The sequence below is a fragment of the Charadrius vociferus genome, unplaced genomic scaffold, assembly GCF_000708025.1.
Source record: "Charadrius vociferus isolate BGI_N301 unplaced genomic scaffold, ASM70802v2 scaffold346, whole genome shotgun sequence".
In the NCBI taxonomy this organism is placed as follows: Eukaryota; Metazoa; Chordata; class Aves; order Charadriiformes; family Charadriidae; genus Charadrius; species Charadrius vociferus.
This window is the reverse complement of record NW_009648899.1, coordinates 208,378-234,499: the sequence shown is the minus strand read 5'-3', so window position 1 is coordinate 234,499 and position 26,122 is coordinate 208,378.

The following is a 26,122-nucleotide window of genomic DNA, read 5'->3' as shown; positions in this document are numbered from 1 at the left end:
CAGAAGTATGATTGTGCATTTCGAGATACTCTATAAATAGCTATGTGCCACAAGAACGTGTGAACTGACAAACCAGACAGACCAGTCAGCCTGATTACTGCTCAGGGACTTTCTCAGCTAGAGGTGATGCTTTTAGATATAGTGATACTGAATAGATTCTTTCTTATTAATGTGTTCTGTCACTTTTTGCATCTAGGTAAACTTCTGGTGTTCATAACAGCCTTTGGCAAGGAGTTCCACAGTTCAACTATGCCTTACTTAAAGGGCTACCATTTTGCTTATTTTTTTTGTCTGCCACCTTTTTTTCTTTGCTCTTGTATTCAAGTCATTCCCTACCCACTCTCTTCATATTTTACCAGTGATTTTTAGGGGTCATCTCTAACTTTGCCAATTCTGTTGTATGACTCTGGGGACAGGTTTGGGGCAGGGGGACCAGACCTTGATGCAGTATTCAAAATGTGGGTGCGCCGTAAATGTATACAGTTGCATAATGATGATCCACTTTGATCTCTATTCCTTTCCTAATTGGTCGTGCCACTCCACTTGCTTTTTGGCCACTGATGAACTGACGTTTTCACAGTTCTCTTACAATGCTAAAACCTTGCTTCAAAGTGGCTATTATCATCTTAAAACTAATCACAGTGGATGTAAAGTTACTGGTTTTTCCCATGGATGGTGCTTTACCTACACTGTACACTCTCTGCCTTTTTATAACACTTCTGTTCAGTATTTTGGCAACTCTTTGTGGTCAATCTTTGTCTTTAATAATCCCATTAATTTAGGCTTCTAAGCAAAGTTTGTCATCACACGGCACGGTCATTTTCTAGATCATTTCTGAATATGTTGAACAGGACGTGTCCCCCTGTAGATTCCTCGGGGATTTTTTGGGTAAGCTCCTTCTACTACAAAACCCCTCTTTTCCTATGTTTTACCTGTTACAAGATCTTTTGAGGACCTGTATCCCATGGCAGATTAGTTTCTTTAAGAATCTTAGCTGAAGATTGTGTTGAATACCATTATATTGTTAGAGAAGGAAGGCTTGAGATTCCCACAGAGTGACTACTCCAGCTGTGCCATGCCACAACTGGGGAAGAACTGACTGCTATCAAGTAGTTCTTTAGAATAATTTAAGGGAAACTGGTGTATATCAAATTGCAATCACTATAGCAAATTGCTCACAAGCATAAATTGCTAAATCTGAGTTTATTTTCTATTAATAGAACACCAACAATCAACATGAAAGTTTCAATCTTGTTAGCCTGGTGCGGGATCAGCCAAGGAAAATGAGATTTGGTATTGGAATTTGTAGGACAGTCCTTCTGATGTACTTAAATGGGGAGAGAGCGTGGCTCATCTGTAAATATTAACTGCTAAGATACTTTAACTGATCAGGAATATAGAGATTACATGGCTATAATCTTAATTTTATGCTTATTCTGTGCATTCAGAATGGGCTTTGCATTCTAAGATCTTAAACTTGGAGGAGTCTCATTTCCTCACTAATATGATCACTCTGTAATAAAAACATATGTTGTTGAATCATGAACGGGATGATCAGAGGATAAAGCTTGACCTGCTGATAAACCATATGGTACTGTATTATATTACAATGATGTCATTCCCTTCCCCCTACACACACAGTGTCTGTTAAGCACTCTTTTCTTAACATTAAGTGAACCCAGGTGGCATTGTGTGTGACCCAAGTCTCCTTCTTGGTCTTCTCTGCTGATGCATGTTAAGATCACTTAGATGTTTATGTGGTGTGAAATGTGTGACTGGAATAAAACTGCAAGACAGACTGCCAGCCAGAGACACTGACCCCCTGGGGGAGAAGTAAAATATATTAAATGAGATGAACATGAATAATTATCTCCTAGTATATTACTGACTTGTTCAAATGCCAGTACTATCAATAGGGAATTCTGTGGAATTTTGTTAAAAATAAGCAGGTAAATGAGTACTGTTGTCTGACATCAGAACAGGATATTGCAATAAACCCCCACACGTTCAGTAATTTAGGACGCTGAATCTTCTGGCTTCACTAGATAAATTACTTGAAGGCCATCTTCTTGCCTAATAAAGGGAAATCATGTAACTCTTGTCAGTTACGGTACAGTTCAGCAAAGTTCGAAAAGCTTGATATGTGTTCAGACTGCTGTATGGTCTATAGAAGAGCCCTATTTCCAAAAAGTTACCTACAAGTAGCAATATTGATGAAAGTGTAAACTAAAAAAAAAATAAAAATAATTAAAATAGTGCAGCAGTGGGACACATCACTTTCCAACCTGCCTTGGCAATCCATAACAATACGGGAAACATTGTGTTCAGGTAATTGTTACGGTTTCTCAAGATAAATCAATTTGGCAAAATTAAGTGCTGGTGACATGAAGGCAATAGGAGCAGTTTATCACGCCAGCACTCTTGGTTCATTCTGAAACAAGGTGCTATAGCAAAAAGGCTATTTTCAGTGAATTCCGATGAAGTTGAGAAGGACTTAGCACTCCCTGAGATTTTTCTTTTATTACTGAACAAAATAAATATGATAAAACAGCTGTATTTAAGATAACTAAATTCTCATTGATTAGAACGTCTTATTCTACTGCTAAATGGACTGTGTTTACTGAGAATGGAGACTTCTCTTCTTACAACTTTGTTACAGCCAGGAAGACCCTGATGGCTTCATTACATTTGAGACAGCAGAGCACACTGCAAAGCTTATGTCCAGAAGGACAATGAGGGTTTCTTTGTCATGAGAAAATTGTAAATACAGTTTAGAAGATAGGAATCTCTTAGCAAATTTATCTAACTCTCAGTAGCTCAGTAAGGACGGTTAACAAATAAATCAAACACAACTATAAAACATGAGTAGTAGAACACTTCTGACAAATATGGGGGTTTTATATTTTGATGACTTTTTTTAAAATTTTTTATAACTGTTGAAGTTGATTTTTATAATCTAGCATCAGTATGCCACTGTCAGGATAACTAAAACTCTTGACGGATCATGACGGATTAAGATGCTCTCAGACAATCTTCTTGATAGGATCAGCAGATGGTTTGATGCTAAAAGTTCTTGACCACAAGAACTATGAAAAAGTTTACTTGCAATGGCATCTGGCCAAAACTGAAACTCTAGCCCAATTCAGCAATGCTTTCCACAGGGCTGACAATCTAGTATCCATATGATAAAAGCCCTTTATGAATCACATTGCCTTATTTCTCTTTAGCTGTTGAACCAGTATTGCCATTATGGTGTTCTAATATAGTGCCTGATTTGCTGAAAAGGACTTCCTCATGTGTCTCCAAAGGAGGTCGAAACCAGCAAAGATCTCAGTATGAGAGAAACAAGAATAAGCGCTTGCATGACATCCATTCTTTGGGATTTTATGATCAATGGTCTAGGAAGTGAGCTGAAGTGATCAAATTATTGCAAATTAATCTGCAGTTTCTAAACACAGGCCTCGCATCTCTTCATGATTCATCATCCTGTGATCTTGTGAAACAAACAAGTGAGTTAGTCTTGGTCAGACAACAGGAATGACAGCTGCTTCAATTCTTTTTTATATTAGAAAGAGAGAAATGAACCTGTCCAGAAACTTAAGGAAAAATAATTCTGTTGTAAAGTTTAGTGGCACTTATGCCACGTATTGGTAACTGGCCTAAAGACCATAGGTCAACTGAATCCCAGGACAAGGTGAAAGTCATTGAGAGTTGGGTTTTTTTCCCCCTGAAAACATTCATGATAAGATTTGTACCCATGGGATCACAGAATATGCTTTATATTATTTCCTGAAGAAAAAGTTTTCTGCTGCTCCTCTAAACAATAGCCTTGAAACTATTTTTGAGAAAACATTTCAATGTTACATTCTGACTCATCACATGAGAAGAAGATATCAGGCCTCTCATGTTTGTTCTGTCCTTTGAGGAGGTAATTCCAAGGCCTTCATGTTTCTTTGTCCATTCACACTTAGCCCTGAATGCTGGCTGCCATTGCATACGTGGCTTGAGAGAAGTCTGGAGGCAGAACACTCAAAATTAATATAGAAGCTTTCTCATAGGTTTAACAGACCCATTATTACTGAAAAATGCAAAATACATTTTCTTGCTAATTAATATAATACACTGGAGTGACATGGAAACTTTTTGTTGGTTATCTGGCTACTTTTAATGCTGACTATGAAATTATAAATCCTTTAATACATCATAATACAGGTGATTTACAGAAAGATTTGGCATGAAAACAAATGCCCATCTTAGTTTGAAAATAATGAACTAAAATCAACCAGTAAAATTGATTTTATGCAGACTCTCACAAAGAAGTCACTCTGATGATGATATTGTGGTTCTTAATGGAGCGACTCTCATCAACACACTAGGTCCCAGCCAGAGTAGTGAGGATTATGCATTAGCAATGAAGTAAAATGTCAAGATTCAGGATCCTGTTTGTTTATAAACTAAGCTACAAGCATCAAAGCTTGAAGTCACAGAAAATGTGTGTGTCTGTATATATATAAAAAAAATATCCTAAACAGTTGACAGTACCACAGATGCACAGAATGTAGTTGAAGTGCGTATGCTGTGAAATCTAATGAGCAATCTTGCTGTTGCTGATGAAGATCTTGTCAAGACTGAACAATTTATTCTTTATCACTGTGGCCATACCAGTGACAGCACAACTGTTAAAAACACCAGATTAGTTCTATTTTCCCATAAAAAGTAAAACAGTAGAAAACATTCTACCCACTCATCCCACATTGATACAGCATATTCACTGAGCAGCCCTAAAAGTTAGCTGCTGGCACCAAATGGTCTTAAATGTGATCATTAGCAAACTCAGAGCCATGTGGAGAAGGAAAGGTAGAGAAAGATTTCCAGCCTGCACAGAAAACTCTCCCAAAGCAAGAGTCATTGGAAGCTGCTTGCATAAAAAGGCTAAAGAACTGTACATATACCCAGAGGCTGCCCCACAGCATCATGCTGTCTCACCGTGGTAGACTATAAAACACAATGTGCAACTGGTAGGTATGCAGAGAAAGTGTGCTAAATTGAAGAGAGGGGTAAACATACCTACTTGGCATACAAGGGATGTGCGCAAATTTGTAGGACCTATATAAAAATTGAGTAACACCCATTTTTCTCTCAACTGTGCAACAGAAGGTACCATCTGCAGAAATCCAAGAGCCGTATAGCATATGGTAATATTTTTTTCCTTCTTTTCTTTAAATGGTAGGAAAACTCAGTTAAAGTAGCTCCCCTCCCTTACTGGTTTCTCTGGGTCACTTTTTCATGGCAGATTTCTGACAACACAGCTATCCTAAGAGATACAAGTTGCTCATCGTGACCGATGTGCAGAAGACCCCGGTGCAAGGAGTTTCTCAGACCTTCCATTGGCAACTCTGAGCCTGGGGCATGACACTTCAGTGTATGCATAACCGCAATAGCAAAACCGTCCCTTCTGTGGTACAGTTCGATTGTATTCATGGCATACTCTGTCTACTGAAGTACAAAATACAGATTTGCACGTGACTGAGAGCTCCATTCAAATTAAAGGCACTTTAGTAGTATGGGAAAGAGGTCTGTATGGGGAGATTTGTCACGTGAGGGATTCCTCCGGGTGAGCCAGAGTTGCAGTTTCTCCTAATAGCTGCAATGTAATTCTGGGCTGCACAAGCTGATACTATGCGAGTCCTTGCACCTGCGGTTTAGACAGATCTGTACTACCGTTTCCTTCTTGACTGCTGATTTACTTTAGCTTCTCATTGTAGGTATATACCGCGTTGCTCTTCACGCACTGCTACCCAGAGCTTTCTTTGAGGAAGCTAGATTTTTTTTTGGAGATTGTCTCTATAAGCAATTTCTCCGGTAGCCTGATATGCCATATCCCATTAAAGATTACAAAGCAGAGTCAGCAAGCATGACAAGAGATTTTAAAAAGAAAAAAGTTTAAATTTATCCCTTGATTTGAGAATGTGCAAGTGAAAAAAATTTTGCCTTCAGTAATTACGTTGCTGAAAGAAATAGACCTCAGAGATAACAGAAAGGCCAGTGTAGTAATTGCTTGTAGTACTAAATAGTTGATACAGTGGGGAATTCGAATTGCTTAATGAACTGATTTAAAGGTAGATACGTTGTGTCCTTTGACAATGACTGCATATGTTCTACCAGACACCCCGAGACAGGTTTTTAATTCTTCTCTTTTACTCTTTCTTCCACCACATCTACAAAGATGAGGCAAAAATATCCCTCCAGTAATGGAAAGACATGAAATGTCTGTACAAATCTACACATTTAGAAAAAACTTTAAGCATCTTAAATTTGGGTAGGTGTTTTCACTTGAGACTCTCGTGCTACAGCTTCATCAGAAAACATCCAAAGGTCTTCCAGTTCGATAACAATATGTATACCCAAGCTGATGCCTTCTGGCTATATCATGTTGGAACCTAGACTAAAGCTGATGAGTATAACCTCTGTAAAGCAGAGCTCTATCCAAGAAATGTCGTAGCTGCAGATCCTTTTCCTCTCCTGTGGTTTGGGTGGCACTCATTCTTCACTGGACTCTAGTTCTTATGGTAGCACTTTATCACTGTAATGTACCTGCTAGCCTACCCACCCAAAACTCTCCCACAGATGATCTGAATACCAGGAAATGCTACTTTTATCATTCACTTTCACTTAACTCATCTCCTATCTCTCTCCCCCTCCATCTTCCTCCTCCTCCCTCCCCGCAAACACTCATTTCCTTTGATATTGGAGAACAGCAGAGAGAGTTAAACAGGCAAATATGCTATCAGCCAAGCTTCTGCCATTCCAAGAAGCTCTATAAACCTCCTGAAAAAAACCAGATTGTGTCCGAAGGGCTGGCTGCAGCTTCTGTGCAGGACCCTCCTAAACTTTGTCCTCAAAAGGAGGTGGCGGCTCTCACCTTCTACAAGCAGGGGAGCAGGCCTGCTGTGAAAATATCAAGGTTATTAAAGATTAAATGCTTTAAAGTTGGGGTGCTAAATTCCTCTGTGGATTTTCAAGAGACTGTATGGCTTTCAAGAGTGCTGGTGGTGCTTGAATTCATCATTTTTGTCAAAGCTGAGGCAGGTGGGCCCCACAGCATAGTTTGTGTCCCTGCTTTGTGTGCCCAGACCCCTGCCCCAGCTGTATGTTCAGATGAGAACTAGTGTGCACAGTCCTTTTGTATGCCCTGGGGGGGGAGGTGGGGTGGAAGGGCAGGGTGTGCTCCAGTTTCGACATCCGAGGGGCCACATTGTGCAGGACACTACACTTACACCAGCCTCACCACTGGGATGCAGCCCGAGGCCTGCACTGCAGAGATGACTGTGGCACCAGAGTAAGCAGCTGGCTGCAGATCACTCTCAAAAAGTCAGGGTCCATTTATGGAATCTAGTCTTAGGCTCCCAGGGCTGGGTTCTGAAGGGGGACACTTGGAGGAGTTAAACTCACTTTGTTTTCCTGCTAATCTCAAAAAGAACAAAAGGTGTGTTTTAATCAGCCCAAAAAGGTGGAAGTACTAGGGCTTGGTGCATTTGATTTGGGTGATTTAAAATTTGGTTAGTAGTTGGGAGAATGGCAGGGTATTCTGCCATTCTTTCTGATGCCCTCTAACTCTGGGTTTGCAGTGAGTTAAGAAGCTCTGGCCCAGGCACCTGAAACAATCACGTCGCTTTTCTTGTGCAGCAGCGCAGGGTACACAATTCTAATCAGAGACTCAACAAAGCAGACCTGTATTAGACTGTAAATGATGGCTGAGCAACAATAGTGCTAGGAGTTAAGTGAAATTTTACAATATCCCAAATGAAAAAATGGTACAGTTAAAAGCCTCATCTGAGATGATTAATTTTTTTTTCTGGAATTATGGAATACAGTTGGAAAGGATTTAAACAGAACTTTATTGCTGCAAGGAATGGATGACAGAAAAAAGGTAGGCAATCAGAACAGATCTTTATGTTCTGACAATAGCTGGGTTTGAAGCACTAGATGTATTAAATAGTTTTCTGTTAACTCAAACAGTAAAACTCAGTTATGAAACCATGTAACAGAAATTTGAAAGGTATTACATTTGTACAAAGATGGAAAGTCTGGGAGATCCTAGGGTAGGTTGCAAATGGTTTGAAGAGGCAAACCACGTTTTCACCTACTTCATCCCCATCCCTGCCCCATCCCTGGAGCTGTTTAAGGCCAGGCTGGATGGGGCTTTGAGCAACCCGGTCTAGTGGGAGGTCTCCCTGCCTATGGCAGGGGGGTTGGAACTTGATGATCTTCAAAGTCCCTTCCAATCTAAACCATTCTATAATTCTATGATTCGTGATGTCTCCTGATGTCCCTCATGAAAAATCAGGCAGTAACAAAGCTTCAGGGACAAGAAAAACAAAGATCCACCAGAGAACCAAAACTAACGGTTAGAAAGAGAAGAATTTGCCAAACAGAAGTCCATACGACAGATTATGGATGATATACTTGAGATGTTGATTCTTTGTGGTTTGAGAGAGGGACCTAGACAAGCTTAAACATACATCTATGGAGCACTGGAGCAGAAACTACTCTGTTTATAGATGCAATAGGTAGTCATAAAGTTCATGTCTTGTTGCTAAGAAAAGGTTGGGCATTCTTCTAGAAAATTCAAAATGCTGTAAGCAAAGATATCAGAGAGAACATAAAAGGCAGAGTCCACACACACAAAAAACCCCACCCTCCACATAAAAAGCTTTCACATAAAAATGTTGTGAAAAGCAAAACAAGCCAAGACAATCCCTTGCATTTAGAAGAACAACCATGGTTCTCACAAATTCCATGGTTTGGCAGGAGTTCAATTTTGGCAAAGTGTACTCAGCATAAACAAAAAATGTGAGTCTCTGGGACTCAGTGGACAGTGCTGCAGCAGAAGATTATTGGGCTATCAGATTGAAGTGTATTTGTTTTCAGCTAAAGGCAGGCACACAAGCCAGCAAAATGGGGCATTTGAAAACAACTGTAGGCACTGAAAGCAAAATAAAACTGTGTTTATAGCGGTGAGCATACTCTTTTTAACAGAATGTGGGGTATATAACAAAGAAGGAGAGGTGCATTTTGTAGTATTGGGGGAAAATATCTAATGATCTGAAGATATTCAGGCATTGGTCCTGCAAGCACTGTCCTCTTCTGGGACCAAGAAGCGAATAACTGAGGAAGAATATGAAGTTGTTTCAAAGGCATGCAAGAGGTCCCACTAAAGAAGTATGTTTTGCCCCTCTCATTAGAAAAGGTCTTCTCTTAATCTGGAGGCTTCAGGAGGAGCTGGGTAGACCTTCTGCTCTGCGAGCTGTGGAGCTAACGGGCATGTGAGCAGAAGCAGGGCTATCAGAGCCCTGCCGAGTGCTTGCGGCAGGCTTTGGGGCAGTCGCTGTCAGCCTCCCACTGCACGTGAAGCCTCAGATGCTATTTTCAAGTATGTTCACATGCTCCCCACTTGTGAGAAACACAGGTTCATTTGTTTATCACAAGCCAGGAGTGTGAAAGTGCTTGTAAATAGCACTCTGCCATCTCGCCCACGTGGGGCCCTCCCTTCTCTGGGCAAGGACCTCACCAGTGTTGCCTCCTTCCCTCTAGCTGCTATACTGCCATCACCTCCTGCTTTAGCACTGCTCCCCACGTAGGCACCACGCTTAAACAGCCCTCATAGTTGTTGCAGGTACAAACACCAGTGAGGCTTCAGCGGAGACTCCTGGCAACTTCTGAAGTGTCCAGGGTTGACTGCTTTGGTCCCAACAAACAAAAACATAAACTCTCCACATTGCAATATGGCTGAAGTTCTTCAGCAATACACTTTGCGTTAACAAAAAGGTCAGTCATTGCCAATTTGTCTTTACTCACAAACAAGGAGGGAAGGCAAGGCTCCCTGGATTGCTGAACTAAGTGGATTTCTGCCCAAATTACCCAGCCGAATCAGCAACCTGACTGTGCAAAGCTGTCTAATGGGCTGAGGGTTAGAAACCATAATAAAGAGGCTTCAGTTCTGAGGTCATAAGTGACAAATCAGTTTGTTCACACTTCTTTGACCCAAACAGAAGAGTAGTCTTTGTAACAGTGTGGTTAACATTAACTGTGGTGCACACATTACAAGTGCTAAAAAATCTGAATATCCATGCTTTCAAATAAAGCTGTTGTCATTGACTGTAATCCACAGGAGTAAGAAAGGGCCATATATTTTTGTCTGAGAGATGGGCACTAGCTGAAACCAACCACAAAGTGTGGCTGGGATGGAGATGGGCAAGAGAAGCCTGCCATGACTAACCTATCCATGACCAGGAATAAAAGTTATTCTTTATGATACTCATTATTTGAACACAAAGCTGGATGTCTGTTGGCATAAATTACTGTTTTTCTTACAGGTGACACCTCTTTGGTGACTTTTCTTGTCTATTTAGTACAGAGATTAAAGTTTGTTGACTTCTTGATCAGTAATTTATTTAGTCTTTTCAAAACAACTTGAGAATTAACACTGAATTTGCTGGGGAGGGTATTTGAAGGAATTAGTTTTTTCCATTTTCACTCAGGATCACCCAAGAAATGAAAAATCCCTTTTCCATCCAAGAAGACTTAAACCTACCTTTCCTACTTATCAGACCCACAAGGAAATCCTGGATCTGAGGGGGAGGCTTTATGAGATTAGCACACAAACACATTTCAGATATTTCCTGTTGTAGCTTTTCTGCTTTGCATGGGACAACTGAAGTTAATACTGAGCCCAAGACTGGGGACAAATTGCGAGGCACTTATCTGGGAAGTGAGATACCTGTGTTGTAGTCATGAACACTTAAGTGTTTAATTCAAAGTGAGCAGCATTAACATTGATAATAGAGTTACAATGCAATCTTCTCCAAGCAGTTAAGCCATTCTTTTTTAAAAAATGGCATCTTTTGACTATAAATTTAAAACTACTGCATCTCACATTTTTTGGCAAGTTGCTGCTTTACATATGTTTGGTAAGCTTCACTTCCTTTGCTTTGTTTTTGGCTAAAGATACCTGAAACAAGGCAAAAATATTTTGGTTTGAATTGAACATTTTTTAAATATTTTTTTTTAATTGAAAGAATTTGGTTTGGATCAGACAAAGGGCAGTACTTTTGTATAGTGTGCTGAAACATCTGGGGGAAATTGTTCATACAACCCTAATGCCAGCCCATTGGGGAGAAAAAAAGAGAGAACAAGATTTATCCATGTTCAGTGATCTAAAGCCTCTGTGACTATAAGATCCTTAGCTAGTGGTGACTTGGCATGATCCATGGCATCAAATATATTTTAGAAGCCAGGTCTGTTCCAATGGCCTGACGTTTGTGTAGCAAAACTCCATTAAAGCAGGGACAGAGATTACAGAGACAAATCTCACTGGTACTTACATTTGGATTTTATTTATTGTCCTGCTTCCTCACACCCCACGCTGCATGAACCAGCTTGTATCCAGAAGAGGCAGAGCTGTGCATAGGAGATCGCACTGAAAAAGCTGGGCTCTTCAGCCCTGAGACACCTTTCTGTGGATGGCACAGTGGATGGCTGCTTCTGAATTCTGACTAGCTCGTCTGCGCGGTGCAATATGGGCCTCGGTGAACTTGCCCTGCCCGGCCAGCAGCTCAGGGCTCCCCACGTCACGCTCTGATGCAGATACCCAAACACTCACAGGAAGCCAGCGGGCCAAAGGAATGCTTTCTGCAGACCAGATCTCTACGTTTAACAGATCTGTTAACATTAAACAAAGGCTTGGCTCAGTCTTTGTGCTGTGAAGTATTTCCCAACAGTCATTTTAGACTTCTTTCTTTTTTTTTTTTTTTTTTAAAAAAAAAAGACATACGGGTTACCAAAAGGGTTATCTGAGGAGAATCTTTCTCAGAGATGCACAGCGCTACGGATGCGATCTGAAAATGCATCTTTGGCCCCGACACTGAGGACGGAAGCGTTTGGCTGTTTAGACATGTCTTTCTCAGTTCTGTCTCTTAAAAGCACCTGGAAATAATTCTAAGTGCTTCATAGTGCAAGTTGCAGAGCAGCTCATCACGCTTATACTGTCAGGCAGTTAATGTTTAAAAATCACTTATTTTCTGTTTTCATCACTATACCTCAGAATAAATATATTCTGTTTTATCTAAACAGAAGTAGATCTGACTACTTTGCTTGCAAAAACTGCCTGTAATGTAGTTGAAGGTTTTGTTACTCGCCTTTTTTCACTTCCAAAATGAAGCAAAAAAAGAATTAATTGCTCAACTGCTACTCTGACATCAAGGAAAACTAACACATAGAAATTGTTCTGACATAGCTTAGAAATGGGCTAGATGCCAGTGAGGCAACACAGGGAAGCTAAAAGCAATATAATTTTCCTTTATGCAGTTCTCTTATTGCTGCACTACTGCAGTACAGCCTGCTAGTTAGGGCCTGAGTGTCTCCAACTTTTTTCTTGCTCCTAAAGCCGTGAGCGTCTTTGGTACACCTTAGACAAGGGACAATGAACTTGATACTCACCACCTTAAGAGACTTCAGCATGCTTAATGTCTCATGAGCTGGGAAAATGAATTAAGAAAAGATTACATACTCAAGTCTCACAGATTGTCCTGATAAAGCCAAAACTTTTAACAAATTCCTGACAGCTTTTAAAGTAATAGAAAAACAGAGCATAACCAGGTCAAGGAGAATGGTAGGACAGCAGGTTCATTTAGAGTACAAGTTTCAGCAGCCAAATCTGATTTAAGCCAGAGAGATGTCAAGTTGGTCTAGACATCTGAGATGAAAAAAGTCTTCCTGACTGCAGCACTTAAGCATCAAACTTGTCTGCTCTTTGAGAAAGCTTGGAAGACCAGGCCAGTATTCTGACTACCATAATTTGTCCGTGCTAAGTCTGAGCAGAACATTACAGGAAAGGCTGTGGGTCTGACTTGCTCTCACTTGTAGCAGGTAGAAATCCGATACTCAAACGCAGTATTGCTCCTTTAGTGTACCGGTATGTGAAAAAATTGGATCTATAAATGCAGCTGAGAGAATGACTTCTCACTGCAGCTCTGTTCCAAGGCCTATGCTTTAAGTCTATTCCTCCCTTCAAAGAGATGCCTGCTAGCAAACTCGGGGCTATTTTTACAGAGCAATCACTGAAGATGCTGAAAAAAAAAATTAGAGGCAGAGAATTATCCTTTTAAGACATAACTAATAAAAAAATGCCTTCTCTGTACCATGCCTGTGGGCTGACTGCAGTGCTCCCAGTCTTTTTTTTTGGGGGGGATGGGGGAAAGGGGGAGCAGGGCAGTTTGAAATTAAGTAAAATTCAAGTGCTCTGCTATGTCTCTTCTAGTATTAAGGCAGGGGAACCTGCGTTCTGGAGCACTTTTTGGCTGCAGCTGGTGCCAGAGAAAGGCAGAAGTAAGCTGCTAGATCCATTTCAAAAGTTACCACAGGTAAATATGACGGTCTCAGTTATAACCCGTCTTCTGTTCATTAAAGAGGCTATCCTCAAATTTTACTGCAAAGCACTGCAGGTAGCCAAGCCTCCAGCACGGGAAATCTAGACAACAAAATTAGTTTTGTTTTCAAAGAAAAGGAAGATTGAGAAAACAAAATGAAGATTTCTTAAGTTTCATATGACTGTAGTCATACCTTGCTTATGGTGTATCACAAGAGTCAATTAAATGCTGCAGGTTTTTTGGATGCACTCCTAATTCTCAGTCACTCTGTCTTTGGGGTTTTAACTGTGGTTTAACTGTCGTAGCTTTATCTAGAGCTAAGCAGCTTGCACCAATTTCAGGTTGCTGCTGCTTATTAAAAATTGAACTATACTTTTTCTCTGTTCTGAAGGGATATAGCTGAGGTTCTGAGCAGCTCTGAAATTGAGTTTGTAAGTAGGAAATACACATGGCGTTTACTAGACTGCACGAGTAAGACTAGCATGGGGGGCTGCTTTTGCAAAGCTAGAATGACTTTAACGGGAGCACTACTAGTTTTCCACCATTTTGTCCATAGGAAAAATCAGACTGAAAAAGAAGTAGCCTTGTTTGTAGTGATCTCGTTCCTAGAAATGAAATTAACTACTTGCTGGTAAGCTGCAATTCAGGCAAGTACAGTTCAGGCAGCCACAGACAATTCTGCTGCTTATTAAGCTAATCAAAATCGTGTCACTTGTTCCCTTCCCCCACTTAAGATTTGTCTGTTGCCTTCCCACAAAATTAAGCTCTTCCAAGACTGTTTTTTAAATCATGGCTCACGGCAAAATGAAGACCTCATAGGAGTCTCTAGGTGCTACCACAGTACAAGTAATTATTTTTAAAAAATCCATTTCCTCATCACTGGGCTTTTTTTCTACAGTCCTTGCTCTCCTAATGTAATGGTAATCAATGAACAAAATGTTTAGAAAAAAGGTTTACTGAAGATCAGGATAGAAAGTCAAGACCAATAGCTTAATTTATAATAACCTGCTAAAATGCAAGCTTTTACAATAAAAATAATAATAAAAAAAAAGCATCTCCTTATGGCCAAGAATGCAAAAATACCTTTTCACAATTCAAGTGTGGATATTCATAAGTCAGCCATCATTTACTTAAGCTAATGAACTGACTTCATGCTGAAGCACGTGAAAAGTATTCATATGTTTTGTTTTACAAGGTTCAAATATACAGGTCATAATCTTCACCAAAAAGACAGTAACAAATAGTTTAGAGAAGATAATGTCTTGATTGAATGGAGATTATTGCCAAGTGAGTATGTATCTAGCAGTTAGATATGAGTATGTATCTAGCAGTTAGATACAGAGCTGTTTGCTTCCTAGATGCTGAAAATATAACTGGTAATATATGAGACTGATGATATGTTGTTTAGTTAATACCAAGTGATGACAACATATTGAATTTGGGATACATGAGAGGTATGAGGAGAAGTATAATTAATGCAGATGCTCTGTTACTTCTTTGCTTTTTTATTATTTTGTCAGACTATTTATGTTGAATTCCTTCCTCTGGCTAAAGTCTATTCTATGCTTTTAACACGTGGTGAGAGCAAGAATGTGTACATTATACAGTCAGATTGACAAGAACCAAGACAAGCAACAATATAGAAAAAACAGTGGCAATTTCCTGCGTTCAATTTAGTGCATTTTAAGACAGGCGTTTGCTAAGGCCATGTTAAAATGTTTGGGTCCGTTACTCCAAGGTTTGTGCGAAAGACTGTATATTCATAGGAGTACAAGTCTCTCAGATTTATTTGAGACTTTCTAATGTGAGATAATGCTTATTTCTCTCTTCAGGATAAATGCAAGGTTTATGTATAGGACTGCGGTCCTATGTATAGTTAAGCTTTTTCCATTCTTTTGGCTCTTTAATTGGTTTTTACTGCAGCAGCTTTTGTGGTGACCTATTGCATTACCAGGAGTAAAAATTCTTGTTGTTGCATTATCACCACCACCCCCAGTCTTTTCACAGGCTTTTTAGAAAGACATTTATGGCCTGCTTTATATGCACAATTAATAGTAACACATTCTCCTATGTTTTTATAGTCAAAGGCAAAGACTAAAATTCAACAGGATTTTTTCTTCTGTATACATTTCCTATATGCATACCTAAATACAATTTTACAGCTAGACTAAGTCTTCAGTTTCATGTCTTTTATTTCATGTCTTCATTATGAATGTAAAGAGTTACTGAAATCTCACTGAATACATAAAACATCTGAACCCAATTCACTTTCTAATCACTGAGATTTCCTTCATCTGACTCCTCCTCATTTTTCATCTCTAAGGAGACAAGCATTGCCATGAAAATAGTCTCCTGGTTTCTTGACTTGTTCCCACTACTGATTCTTCTTTCACCCCATGCCTTATATTTATTGTCTTAGCCCTCTGCTAGTGACATCAATGGTGACGTTATAGAATACTTTCATTGGAGGTGCAGGAGACGAGGCAGCAGGAGGAAGAGGTGGACTGTCCTCAGAGAAGCTGATTTTAGTCCCAGTGAAATAGAAGGAAGGAAAGCACAGAACATATTGGGGGGAAGTTGAACTGCTCCTACATAAAAAGATATTTTAAGCTCATGTCAGCTGTTAGAAATCCATATACAGAAAACTCCGTTTCAGGGACTGCTTCCATTACACTAGCACTATGCAAGAGGAATCAGAAAAATATTAACAGTAACTTTTTCTCAATAAATCTAAGAATTTTGCTTTCAGGCTTCCTGACCTGAAATCCCCTTTCACGTCAGTTGGCTCTGATCCTCACTTCTATTTTTCTGTCCCATCTTCCTCTCTGCCTACACGTGTCTGCTTTCAAAAAGGTTCCCCTGCTACACATCCTTCCCAAACCACTCTTCGGTATCTTTTGAAAATGCCCCCTTTGCAGTGCTGAATGTCTCCAGAGGCTGCATTTGGTGCTCCCCTCTATTGTTCTCTGCTTTGTAATATGTAATGTAATGATACGTGTCTAAACACAAGAAGCTGGAAAATGTAAAGATAAAGGATGCCTATGAACAAGCAAAGAGGCTAATAATCTGTATGCAACAGAGCTGATGTGGGACTTTAATACCATGGGCTAGAAATTTCAAGAAGGAGTTAACATCTGCAGATGCAGAGTGCATCTGCACTTATGAATAGCTGCCTAAATCAAACCAAATCTCTGCTGAAATCCCTGTTTATACCATTTCTTCCGGGTGGACTGTACTTTACTTTTTAATAGATATCATAATATCTATTTTGCTTTCTGTACTAATATTTCATTAAGCAAAAACTTTCAAAACAGACATATTTTGACAAACTCCAGGAAGTTGAGGATCCTGTGTTAACCAGGATATATGCCCTGTTCAAGCTGTGCACATTTTAAACATCATACTTTTGCTCTAGGCATCACTGTTAACCACTGGTGGCCATTCATCTGCAGAACTTCTGGCAAAACAGCGTGATGATAAAGTGGTAGTGGAGGGGATCTGCTCCTCTTCATTGAACACTGCCAAGCCACGATGAAAAAGAAATACAGAAATGATAAATGGAAGAGTGAATGTCCATATGCAAGCCACTCTGATCATTACGAGGTTTATTTTTTTTAATTAATTTCAAGTTGGAGGGCAAGGTGGTTACAAATTACGACCTATTTGACTGGTATTGGTGTGTCATGAACTTGTTGGCCCAAGTGCCAATATTTTTAAAATGCTTATGACAGCAGATGATTGCATGTGTAACCATGAGAAATTCAGATGGTTAGAAGCAGATATTTAACACCAAAAATAATTGAATGTTTGTTTCTCTCCTCTGCAACAGGGGCAAGGGGAGAGTAGAATATTTCCCCTGATGCAGGTAGTAATATCACCAGCTCTTCTGCTGCAACTAGAGCTGCTTCTCTTTTGTGTTGTTACAGCAAGAAGACAGCATCCTTCACTAAGCACTCACAAGCTTCTCTGATCGCCTGTAAAACAAAGTAGAGGACCTATTTAGTAGACCTGATCTACTAAAGGGTAACTTTCATGCTTAAACCAAACTTTGCTCTAAAAAAAAAATTAAAAAAATCTTTGTGCTGCATTTCCATAGCTTTTATTGAAGAGATATGTTTTAAGAAGGGCTGTCTTTTATTCAGTTGACAGTTTTACTTCTGTTGATAGTGCTTCTAATACTTAGTACTTTATCATATCCTTTGTGTTAAAGCACTAAAGGATTAAACTAAATGAGCTGCATGGCACTATAGTGTAATAGGCTATAAAAGGGGTAGACAAATCTGGAACGGGAGAAGACACACCCAGAGCATCCCAAGTACCTAAGAAAGGGAATATAGCCTGTTTGGACATAGCCCTTATTAGGAAATTCTTACCTGATATGCCTGCCTGGGTCAGTGAAATGTATCTGAGGTCACGTGGAGAGAGGTCTTATAGCTCTTTGCTCCATCCAAATGGTAGGCCAGATCTTCATGGGAAATGAGTGGGTATTGCCCCAGTGAAGTCAGTCAATTCATGCCTGTTTTCCTAAGGTGAAATTCTAGTTGACTTCCCCTTGAAGTTGGTTTGATTTTTTTAAGCAGAAATCAGAAATTGATAATGGGCTTCTCTGCTTGCATACTGGCTAATAACACACAAAACTAGTATCCAAGCATGTAAGCAGCATGACTACAGCAGGACACCAGTTGTTCAAATAGGTTGGGTTTATCAGTGCGCTGCTGAAAGTTGAATAGGGAACTAGGGCTTTTTTCTGCACTAGAATAGAAGTAACCTGCTTAAAGGAGGACGATAAGAAGAAATACAGTTGAAACAATTCTGAATAACATCCGAGTATGTCAGGACAAGTGTCCCTTCCAACCCAAACCATTCTATGATTCTATATTGCTAACACCTGCTATTAGCAGAGGATATTTCTGTCCTACAGTCATGATGAAAGGCATAAATTCTTAGAGCAGGTTAAAGTGATTCTGCCCTGATAACAGATTGACAGCCACCCAGGGCAGACAGAGAGTAACTGTGATTGACATATGACTGGAAGCAGTAACTGTGAGTGACATAAATGTGTATGATCTTATAGGATTGCAGTGTGGGTGGGTCAACAGACACAGACATGTAGAAGTAGAAAGCGGTTGATTGATGATGCACAGGATGAAAGTTTGAACACAAAGCTCTTTGGGAAGCACCCTGAAATTCATACTTCTCTTGTCTTTGTTTATCTTTCTTCAAGACAATTATAACAACAATAAGAAAATTAGACCAAAAAAAAAGGAATAGCCCACATCCATGTTTGCTCCTTTTTCTCACAACAAAGAAAGAGCTTATCAGAGCTGGCACAACATTAAAGTCTTGGTAGTTTAATTCACATAGGCATCCAAAAGTTTGGCTGAAGTTTGTTTTTGCCCCTCCTCTTAGACTTGAAAAACTAGATCAAAATTACTGGGGGGGGGAGGGGGGAGGGAGGGAATTCCTTTCACTATTTCTGTGTTTTGTTTCACATTAAAAAGAAAATATTGAACTTTGAAATGAAAAATGACTGGAAAAACTAACAGACCATTCTTCAGTCTCTAAAACTATTTGTTTAGATTCAATTCCAAATTACGACAATGGCTTACTATTTTGTTTTGTTTCTGAGTGAGAATCAGGCTCCCCGTGATATTCCAAGAGCCATGCCTGATCATGTCTGTATCAGCTGGAAGAAAAAAAGCTGAAGGAGACCACAACTTTTATGAACGGCTAAAGAAAGTAAACTAACAATGTTTGGGATCTAAATATCATTGTATTTTCAGGTCTGTCTTAGTGCAGAGCAGTTAAACCAATCAAAAGAACTGATGTAATAACAAAGTGATGGACAGTGGACATTTTTAATCAGTATTTTGGCCAATGTCTAAATTTTTCATTTGCTGCATGTCTGTAGTGGCTTAACTCTCTAGATTTTAAATCCAAACTTCTGACTCCTTCCTCTGACCTGATGAATTCTTAGAAGCCAGCAAAAGGATTCTTAGAGCTTTTTAAGTATGCAGAAGCTGCAAAGCCAGCTACAAAAGAAAACAATGAAGATCAATAGCAATGCTATCTCCCACGTTCAGAAGGACATCTTCCTGCAATTTCAGTTCTCCTTTCCAAGATCTTGTCAAGGAGTGAAACGGTTGTCAAGAGCTGAAGAGTACATTGCCATCCATTAAGTAGCATTGCCTTCATTTAGACTGATGCATTTGGCAGCTATTGAACTGTTTGAGCTCAATACTGTAGTTCGTTTTGCTTAAACTTCTTTGTGTCTATTGAAAGTCTCTTTTCGGAGCTGCCTGGTCAGTCTTTGCTTTACTCTCTTGTTCCAAAAGTTTCCTGTTTCTGTTCTCCTGCCTGAAGCCTTCCTGTTTGTCCACTATGGTTTATGTCATCCTCTTCAGGCTTGAGAAGACAAAGTCCAAGCTTGTGTTCCTACACATATATGTGTTCCCTCTAAATCTAGATGGCACACACATATCTGTTCTGAGATGTCCACTACCACTAAAGTAACCATGAGCCTCTAAATGCTATTTCAGCATATATGGCAAAATCACCTTCTCTTCTGGTCTAGGATTCCAGTTCAGCGTGGAGACCATCATCAGTTAGAGTTACTAAGGAGATACATTAGAATTTACACAAAACACAAAGGTGAATGAGAGCGCTGGCCCTGATCAACAGAGAGATTCCCAAGCCATTTACTTTTGAAGTTTCCAGCAAGAAAGCAAAGGCATTTTCAAAAGATTAAGGAAAAGGGCTGATCTGCTGCAAAATTCAGCATCTGCATGGGTGATGTTAATTAGGCATCCTACCTGGTGCATATATTTAAAGACACAATGTCGTGTAAACAATTTGTCCAAAATGTCCTCTGTGTTATTTCTTGTTGTAATAATTTCTTCTCTTGAAATCTTTCTGGCCATGATTTCTTTTTCTTCTCTAATCTTCCACCTCTTCCTTTGTTCATAATTTTTAGTCCGATCATAAATGGTCTGGAACATCGATCTCCAGTGGCCCATGTTACAATAGAAAACGGTACACCTACTATTAAAAAGGGTCATTTGCCCTCAGATTCCCAAGTCCCCTCCTTTAAAACTGATGAGGATGTGGTTTCCATCTCTTCTTCTAGGCCCTGCAGTCTTAAACACGCCTTCAAAATCACTTAGTTGGATCCATGTTTGACTGATCCACCCGATTCAGATCCAATGTTCACCTATCCACACACAATTGTGCCACAATGCAGGAAATCTCCGTGTTACTCTACAGCAACTAAGACTATGTAAGAAGCTGACTCACGAGAAATCAGTGCAGCTTACTGCAAAATTACCACATTGCAACTTTGCACTGCATCTGCTAGAGTTGTCACAATCCTCTTCCTTTCAGACCTTAAGTATCTTTATCTTCTCAGTATTCTTTGCCATTCTGTGATGGGCTCTAAATTAGTTATTAGCACTTGCAAAAGACATCTTACAATTGTCTTGTATAGATCTATGAAAATATCAGCTCAGTGTGGCACAGAGGTGAAAAAGGCAAAGGGAATGTTGAGAGTTACTGAGAAAAGAATAGAATAAGATGGAAAGTATCATTGTACCACTGTATAAATTCCTGGTGCATTTTCAACTTTGACTCTTGCAAAGAGCTAGAAAGATTACAGCGAAGGAGAGCAAGTGTGATTTAAGGTATAGAGTGATTTATACAGGAGGAAGCACTAAATGGTTTCATTAGCTTGGGAAAAAAAAAAAAAAGCAGGAGGTACTATGCAGATCTATAAAAGATGCGTGGAGCAGAGAAAGTGAATACAAAATGACTACTTCTTATTTCTCGCAACACAAGAACTAAAGGGCACCCAGTGAATTTATAAGCTATAATAAATTAGCTTTAATACAAACTGAAAGCAACAGCTTTCCCCGAAGCATATAATTGTAAAGTTCAGCACCACAGAGTTTTGAGGAGGCCAGGAGCAGAAAGCGGTTAAAACCCAGAATGAACAAATTCACGGGATAAATACATTTGTGGCTACTGTACATGATGCTCTACATACAGCCTTTATGTCAGTTCCTTCAAGTTATTACATGACTTGAAGCTAGAAGGTTGTTCCAGGAAAAGATCACCCTAAATTTTTCCTGCTTCTTGTAGTCCTTCCCAAGATAGTACTTACATTGTCCTGTTGCTGAACTGAGGATACTGAACTGGGGGAACCTTTGGTCTGAGTTTGTACAATTATTCTTATATTGTCTGAATTATGTCATTTTGAGAGTAAACTCAGACATCTGTTCCTATATTGAAGTATAGCGGATGATTTATCTTACGGAGATTTGGACTTCATTTTCCTTGACACCATTTGATCTCACCAGACCAGACATGTTAGTCTTGAGCAAGGCAGGAGCCGCTGGTCCCAGAAAAAGTCTTGTCTGTGTGCAGTTTTGAAAAAAGATGGTTAGATTTCTAAAAAATAAAAATAAAATTGAAAGAGAAGTAATGCAGAGTAATCTAGGAGATGTCTTTCTAACTGGACTTTATTAATGATATTTTCCTGCTGTGGTTATTTGCATACATTTATTGAGCATAGCAGAGCTATTTTCCTTGCTCTGGTTTTGTCTAATGAAACGCCCAAGTATGGAACTGTCACTCATGCTTGCCAGGGATGAAACGTTGGTGTGATGTAATTTAACTATAGACAAGGTGGCTTAATTAACAGTTATGGTTTGTCTTTAATAGGCAGGTTTAGAATATGCATTTTTGTTTTGTCATAACTTTCAATTTTTCTTTTATATCTTTCCTTTTCCAATGTAGCAGTAATTGTTCATGTGCTCTTTAGTGGTCATATGACCATGCAGCTCCACAGAGGGAGCTAAAAAAAGTCTGTGTATTTGGGGCAGGACTCAGCAAACTAAATGGGAGTCCGTTTTTCTAAAGGCTAATTTATACCAACAGGGAGATCCTCATACAGTGTGATGCAGCACTGTGCTGATCTCAACAGAGCTACGTCGTTTGGTGGGGGTTAAAAATCTGGTCCCATATGTGCGAGACTCTCTCCATATGCTGATTCAGTTATCACCACTGCACCGGGGGAAGGTTTTGAGTGTCTCCCCCTCTCTTCTTTTTATGGCCTAGCAACCCTACGAATGCACTATTTATCCCCTTGCTTTTTTTTTTTGAAGGTTATCCATGCTCACATGGCAACCTGCGTTTGCGGCTGGGTGTCACTGCTTGTGTGAGCTTTGATGCCACGGGCTTGGCAGCAGTGAAATCACAGCAGTGCTGGCTTTGCCGCAGCCTTACTGCCCGCATTGGGTTCCCAGCACTCACCTGGTTTGTCCAGCTCAGCCCACGCTGCCACCTCACTTGCTGCTGGGAGCACTCCCAAGCCTGAGATTGCCTCCACATACCAAGAGTGTGCTTTCCTCCCCACAGCACAGCATATTGAGGAGGTAGGAGTTACTCGGAGTTGTGTTTCCCTGACAGCAGTGGCTCATCATGCTATATTGAACTGGCTTACTTCGTACATAAGGCAGTAGAACAAACCTGTCCCCGTGCTGCTGCTCCTGCTTGGTTTATCATTTTAAAAGACACGGGCTGTTTAACTAGCACTCCTTCTGTGTTGCGGGTTAGCTGTGGGTCAGCTTTAGGTCTCCAGCTGCAAATGTAACTGGTTGCTATGCAGTATGCTCCTTATCCTTAAAAGCACAGGTGCTTACGTGCAACTTCTCAGTACATCGCACTTGCACATCTTGTAAGAAAGCTTGTTTTGCTTTCAAGCAGAGTGGTTCAGCTGCTCTTGTGACAGTAGCAGTCCCACCCGGCTGGTAGCAAAAAACTTTTCTATCTACACGTTGTAGGGTTGCAGTGAGAGCATTTTCTGGTGTTTCACTTGAAGGGTTTTCTTCCACTTTTTTTGGTAAGGAGAAACTGATCTCAGCCCTATCAATGAAATTATAGAGTGTAACAGTTGGTGCCTATAAATCAAAGTTAGTCCTTCAGTTTTCTTCTCAACATCTGTCTCTTCTGACACTAAACCTAAAATTTGTTCAGACCTGCATGCTAGAGAGCCCATCAGAGGTGTGAAGTCTAGATGTGAAAGGGATTCTCACTAGCTCACAAGGAGCCAGTTCAGTTACGCTGCTGAAGGACCTGCTCTTTCCTCTATCGTAACCATTTGCTACATTGCTCAAAAAAGGCAGCAAACTGGTTTACATATCCCTGCTTGCAGACTCTAATCTTAGATATGACACTTAATATGCTCTGAAATTTTTTTAGCCCAGCTTCCTAAGAAATTGCAACTTACGCAATCCTTATGCAAAAGGAAAAGCCCCAAAAGGTTTCCCCAAAAAGACAGCAAAAAATAGCCAATGGGTACATGAATCAGAAAATTTATTTTGAGATAAGTTTAAGACAGAGTAGGTGGGCGGTGTGGAGCTCCCTTTCTCAGTGGCTCCAGGCACCGTCCAGCTGCTTGTGAGACAATGACAGGGTAGAGACAGGGTCTGTATGTGTTTCCATAGTCCTTAGGTAGATGTCCTTGTAAGAAGTCATGATGGTCTCGAGCTTGGGTGCAGAGGAGGGAGATGACAGCAGCATACCATGAGCTCACTGTGTCCCTGACCAAGGCTGAGGCTGTAATAGACAGAAGAATCAACAAACAGAATAGCCACCCACTGTCGCCACAGGCAGGCCCAGCCATCCTCCTCAGGGCTCTCCCAGCTTCACACCAAGGCTGTGCATCCCACCTCTCCCTGACAGCCAGGAGACACCTGCCCTGGGCCCACCACATCACCAACCTCACAGTGATTTGGGCCACCACCAGTGCTCTGCCTGCTATGACATAGCCACTACAGTGCTCAGGATCTTGCCAGGAGCTCATGTGGGACCCATCCCTCGCCCAGCCAGGGAGAACAGCTGTGGAGCTCTCTTTGTCCAGGGCTGTGGGGACGTTCCAGCTCCCCATGAGACCATGATGGAGTATAGGTAGGGGCTGTCTTATCTGTCCTGTAGCGCACTGACAGCTTTCTGGCTTAGTGGCCAAGGAGGGAGAAGACAGCAGTGTGCCATGATTTGGTCACATGCCTTCACAGTGTCTCGAGAAGCAAGACCAGATGGTCTCCAGAGGTCCCTTCCAATCTCAACCATTTTTTGATTCTGTGATAGAGGACCATATAATGTTAAGGCTGATATTTAGTTTGCCAGCATTGTGTTTTATAGTTTGTTGCTGACAGCATTTCATGCATGCTCTGAGCCATACCAGGAAGGAATGACAGGACATGTTAGAATAGGCTGCTCTTGGCATGGTCCGCAATCACATCTGAAGTGTGCTCAGACTTCATTACAAGAAGAACTTCTAGATTTGGTACCAGCTGGAGCTCAGGAGCGTTCTAACATGCAAGCAGGTTAGGCAACTGGGGAACATGGCACAGGATGCAAAATTGGGAAGGAAACTACCTGGTAGTCTTCAAACACCTAAAAACCTCTTTATATTGCCTTACAGTAGTGCTCCCATCAATAAGAATGAGACCCCTAACATCAGGAAGAATACCACCTAATGTCATTGCTGTTAAAAAGTCAGTGTTTCCCTGCTGCTGTCATTTTGTGAGAAATCACAACAGTTCCCTATTTTTAGAACAGAAGTGCAAAATATAAGATACCATTGTGCAGTACTATGCCTGAATAACTGTTGCCTTTTTCGGGGAGTTAGTATCTTGCAGGGATATTTAATTAGACAGTGAGTTGAAACAGTAAAGTGCTTTCTAAATGCTAAATATTAGTATCACAAAGCATGAAAAAGTAGGAAAAGGAAAGCCTTGCTTTCCTAAATTCCTGTGGGCTATGCATGGGAATCAGAATGGACTGAAACAGATCTTATCTCAAACCATTTTAAAAAAGAGATGTGTAAGCTTTGCCTGTGCTGACTGAGCAACCATAGAGATGAACCCTTTACAAAATCCCCTTTTGTAATCAGATTGCATGTCTTCCTTCAGCACTACAGATCACGTACAAGCCCTTGCACAGCACGTGTGGGCATGGCTAATAAGATATACTCTTTATCCATGCCAAGTTTCATCATCCACTGAGAAGGCAGCTTGCTGAGCAGAGGGAAGAGCTGGATTGTGATGGATGCTGCTGATACTAATAAGAAACTTGGCAAGAATATGGTGGAATATTGCCATAATATAATAATGATTTAAAAACAAAGAAAATCTATCACTTCCAAACCTCTTTGAAAAGCAGGGGGCACAATTTATAGGAAATTATTTGTATTCAAGAAGGTGGCAAATCAGTTACAGCAGGTCTTCACAGAGCCCACTGAAATAATCATTACAGGCAGGTAGGAATAAGACAGAGATAAGGCTGCCCTCCATTTCCTCATAAGATGTCATAAAATACTAGAGGGCATATTCCTCCCCTCCTGAGCGCACAACGAATTAGTTGCCTTGGCTGGAGAATATGTTCTCAGAGTCATACAGTGTAGACTTATAACTGGTTACAATTTGTTTAAAAAGTGCTTCTCTGAGGACAGATAAAATCTTTTGGGTTTGAATTTTCTTCCTTTTTTATTCCTCTTTTCTCCTGCTGCTCTGCAATTCAATTGCTGAAAGTCTCATTTACCCAGCAGCTGAATTCAGATCCAGCCACAGTCTGTATTCTCTACTGTAAACTCTAAGGAATGAGTAGCTGCTTGATAATTTCATAGATTCCCCCCCCCC